At 33.2% G+C, this 4,930-nt stretch overlaps 1 protein-coding gene across 5 annotated transcripts in view; it reads right to left on the bottom strand.

Annotated features, from left to right (window-relative positions):
• The window catches only part of LOC108977377 (protocadherin-15), a 121,893-nt gene that overhangs the window by 86,220 nt on the left and 30,743 nt on the right, over positions 1-4,930 (bottom strand). For all 5 annotated transcript variants that reach the window (XM_018947031.1, XM_018947029.1, XM_018947030.1 and 2 more), the window contains exon 3: positions 2,143-2,953. The gene's annotated coding sequence lies outside the window, so the exon portion shown is untranslated. The remainder of the gene's footprint in view (positions 1-2,142; positions 2,954-4,930) is intronic.

Genomic DNA, 4,930 nt, shown 5'->3' with positions numbered 1-4,930 from the left:
AAACTAAAACAACTGAATTGTTAGCGAAAAATCACATGGTAATACAACACATAAAAATATATAGTTTATATATACGAACATAAGTACAGCAGCGTAGCAACACTTTGTTGCATGAATTGCCTATAGCAAGCGGTAGATGCATTGATGATGGCCAACATACATTTACTACACAATAGTAATGTTACTATAATAGTAATGTATGTAAGAATGTTCGTTGCGCTTCGCCTGATTAAAATAATGGCTTTAGTTGCGCCGACTTGAATTCAGTGCAACGGCAGCAACCTACACGCTGATGGTGATTTATAGCACAACTCTTACACACACACACAAATACAAACTTACACTCTTTTATGCACTTTTGTTCGCGGGCATCCGCTGTGGCAATTAGTGAACCATGTCAGTGGCTAGTTTTGGTTAAAAGTGTCAAGTTCGGGTTTTCACTAACAAAAACAGTAAGCACATATAAACAAATCATGCTGCAAATAATAAAACAAAGGAAAAACAAAAACAGACATAAAATGACGAAATATACTCCCACATGCGAAGTTCGCGGCAGCCCAGCGTTGATTTCTGCGTACACACTGAGCTCTTTGAGTGGGTTTATGCAGATGAAATTTGTATTTCCACACAAGTTGACAACGTGCACACAATCAGTTGTAACTGTCTTAGATTTAGTTGTTTACTCATTAAAATTTCAAGGGTATCATGATTTAATTATTTAATTACCAAAACAGACAAAAAATTAAAAGAAAATATTATTTTGGTAGATATGTTTTGAGATTTGAGTGTATAAGTATAAGTGTATAGTGTAAGTGAGTGTGAGAGAGGCAATTTACAGTAATTAATATGTGGTAAATTTGAAAATAAAATATTAATAAGTTGGAAAATCGTGTTTCTGATAAAAACAGTTTTGGAAATTATGTTTATGGTAGGGTTAGCAAACCGGAAAAAGGTGTTGTCGGGTGTTCATTTGAGAACTAAACCGTTGCCCATGGTCATCGAAAACCAAAATCATCTACCAATATAAGTTTAATTTACCCACAGCGATGAATCGAGTAAATGAAATATTTCTTTAATACCACGCAAACTTCAAAAAATAAAAATTCCGGAGAAAAAAATATTAGACAAACAAAATGTCCTAGGAATTTGGTGCAGGTAGGGAATACTATATAACCAGATTTAATGTATAGCATAAGGTTAGGCACATAGTGAATACAAGTCTACTTTTTCTTGTTTCATGCAGACGAGATCTATCTTAAAATCTCAATTAGGACAAACCGGTCAAGGTATTTTCTTATGACTCCCGCTTAGCGATTCGTAAAAAGAAAAGCATTACAGGTTATTTTTACAAGAAATGTGATCTTTTAATCAAGCTACTTTCCAACGCTTCTAAAATGTAGAAAACGTGGTTATCACCTATTGTAATCTCGAAGAGTACACCTTTTTATATGTAGAGGAAACCTGGATTAAGTTAAATAACAAAAATGGTTCTAGATGCCAAAAGAGGGACTTTGTTCAAGTAAATGGAGAAAACATAAGCTTTGTGAGTCCGGTCATAATTATTAAGTAATCCAACACACATATTCAACATTGTTGTAGGGATTAGACAAGGTTTTGGAGAAAATTTCAATGCGATTTGAGAAAACATACTTCCGCCTGAAATTGTGCTTCGTACTTCTACAAATTTCAAAAAAGGTTAGGACAGGTACGCGATCAAACTTAGAAAAAATATATATTATTTTTAAGGAAGGGATTTTGTTTGTAAAATTAAATGACTTAAATTTTTTTGATGCTAAAATTACGGTATTTGAGATTTTTTACTTTCAAGCCCACATGACAAAAATACTATATAGATACATAAGAATTTTTCAACCACATCAAAATCCAGTCTCAGATTATTATAAGCATTACATGAATTATAGACTTCAGCCTTAAAAAGCTCTAGTATGTGCTGCTTAATCCATATCAATCGCCCCAGAAGATATTCCACTTTAGCACATGAATGAAATTCCTTAACAAAATCACTATAATTTCGCCACTTATATTAAATTTAGCATAAACGTATGCATAAAAAAAGTTCTGTAGTTAACAACAAAGCACAAAAGCAATGCAGTGCGCAACAAAAGTTTTGCTGTTACTCACCTTTTGAGAGAAAGAAATCGGTGCAGTTGATTTAAATTGTAATGCCATACAATCAGCAAACCTGCAAGTCAGCGGCGATGCGATGCAGCAGGATGTGTGCGAGATGATCTCGTGCGAGCAGCCGTATATGGCGCGAAATGCGTGTACGCTGACAGCGACAACAACAAGAGCAGCATGAACAACACAGCAGCAACAGCGAGCACTCTACGGAATACTTTATTTGTTTCTTGTTCTTTTTGTTGTTGTGCTTGTATAAACTAACTATGTTGTATTGAGGTCCGTAATACCTCTAGTGAACGTATTAATGGCGATTTCTTCGTGCGGTTTTGTTTTTGGCGGTGTAATCGCAATCAACAATCGCAAAATCCAAGTAAATGCGCTCACATACACATGTACGGATAACACTTGTGTATTCACAATCACTCATAATATGTGCGCAAGCGTGTTGTTTCTTGTATGTTCGTCGGTAATTTAGCTCTGATATGGCAACACGTTGTATTCGGCGCTTGCTGCGTGTAGTAGATGGAAATGAAAAGTGATAATTGCAAAATTACATGCCACTTTGCAGCGCAACAGTTGATTTCATTTTTCGATTATTTGGCTAATTTATGCGCTTGTGTTTCACCTGCATTCCCTGCTCCTTTGTAATTTTTTGTTGTTGTTTGCTTAGCAAGCGTGCGCTTCTCTTATCATAGCTGTTATTCACTTTCAGTTGGTTTGGTTGAAAATTTTACACCTTTAAATATAGTGCATGTTATAAATATTTGAATTTAATTATTTTGGTTTTTCACTGAAATATTGCTCCTTCCATCTGTAATTACAAGAAAAGTCATTTATTAATTGATTAGTATTTTTTAAGTAAATAGTTATTAATAAAAATAAGTTTTTTTATCTTTGACTGTGCTGAATATGAAAGGTAATCTGTAAATGTAAGGTAGAAATCAGTTTTCTTTTCACACATAATAAAACTGACATTATTACTATAAAAATTCCAAAGATGTTTATCGAACGACACACTGTAATATATTTGAGATATTACATTTTCCGATATAAAAGATAAGCAGCTTCAATTTTGGAAAGGTATCATGAAATTATTATTACTAATTATTTTTAATATACTTACTTATACAACAAAAAACTGAAAAAGCGCACTTTGTGCGAAATTAACAAAAAAAAAAAAAATCATCTCACTTTCATATTTCGGTAGAACAATCCAAACATACCAACATTTTAAATCGATATTTCAATATTAGTTACATCATTTTAAAGTTTAACCGCTGGAAAGATTACTAGGAGACTAATGACTGATATTATGTATAGTATGTACTCTGAATTTTGGTGGGCCAAAAATAATAAAAAAAATTTCGAGGCAAATTTTGTTCAAAGATGAGCTATATTTCTGGCTCAATGTGTAAGTGATCCAGCAAAATTGCCGACTTGGCACGAATAGCCACAAGATAAGATTCAAAAGCTGCCATTTTATTCAGTAAAAAAAAAAAAAACAACGGTTGGGTGTGGTTTGTGGGTCGGTGGAATCATCGGTCCATTTTTCTTCAGAAATTATTCCGGTGAGAACATAATTGTCAATGGCGATCATTATCACGCCATGAAAACCGACTAGTTAATGCCTGAAATTGAAGCTCGTGATCCCGGCAATATTTGCTTTCAACAAGAAAACACCACTTCACAGACATCGCAGTTGTTAATGGATTTATTGAGAGAACAATTCTGTGAGCAAATAGTTTGACATTTTTAGCTTTAGTCGATTAGCCAGCATAGTCGTGTCACACCGTTAGACTTTTTAGTGTGGAATCATCTGAGCTGTAGTCGCGGCCATCTATTTTAAAGAGATAATGTTCAAAAAATAAATGGCAAAAAATGTTCTTTCGAAGGAAAATTAACATTCCCAGTAAATTTGAAGATTATGTATGTTTTTTTTTTTAAGTAGGGAACCTCGAAATGGCTCACCTTTTATATTCAATATTGGATACTTGAAAGCACTAAAAAGTTAATAATGTAAAAATTGAAATGATTAACATTTCTCATTACTAATTATAGATAGATACATTTATAGCATTCCTCTCACTAATTTTTTTAATATCCAAAATATTATGCTAATGACCACATATGCTTTATACGAATTTACACATATTCCTAAAGCTTACACATATCGTAAAATGAATCTTTCTGATTTATTGCGTATTTCAAAAAAGTTATAATTAATATTTGTTTTCGTTGTTTTCGTTTTCTTAGCTGTGTCAGCCCACACAAAATCGTTCGCGGTAATGCAGATTTGTTGTAAAGTCAAGAGCGCTGAATAATACTGCAGCAGGAAAAAAGTTGTGGAAGCAACAGAGTGCAACAAAAAGCTCATTTGCTTTATTATATAGTGAAACATGAGACTTTTCGATATGTGAAGATATGTATTTTTCTACTACTCCCCTACTGTTTCTTTCTACAAATGCTCATGCCCTCCTATTTCACTGTTGCTTTAATGCTTATGCGCTTAGATAATTGTAATTTAAGAGTTGTTATTGTATTATAAATTCAGATTAATGCTATTTGACGAACGTTGCATGTATAAAGCAAGCAGCTGCACTGGCAACGGAAAGCATGAAACGTCAGAAGCTAATTTGCTGAACCGGCTCATATACCACTGAGCTTTTTATTTTGAAATTCAGTTCAACAAGAAAATGTTTTTTTTTTCTTTAGACATAATGTTTTGTTGTTAATGTGTACGTGTGCGAGATTAATCGTTCTTATTTTGATTATGGTATAATATTTTTCT

Source organism: Bactrocera latifrons, unplaced genomic scaffold (assembly GCF_001853355.1).
Source record: "Bactrocera latifrons isolate USDA-ARS-PBARC rearing strain unplaced genomic scaffold, ASM185335v1 scaffold_88, whole genome shotgun sequence".
Lineage (NCBI taxonomy): Eukaryota > Metazoa > Arthropoda > Insecta > Diptera > Tephritidae > Bactrocera > Bactrocera latifrons.
Note: the sequence above shows the minus strand (reverse complement) of the source record. Positions and strands in the feature narration are given on the sequence as shown.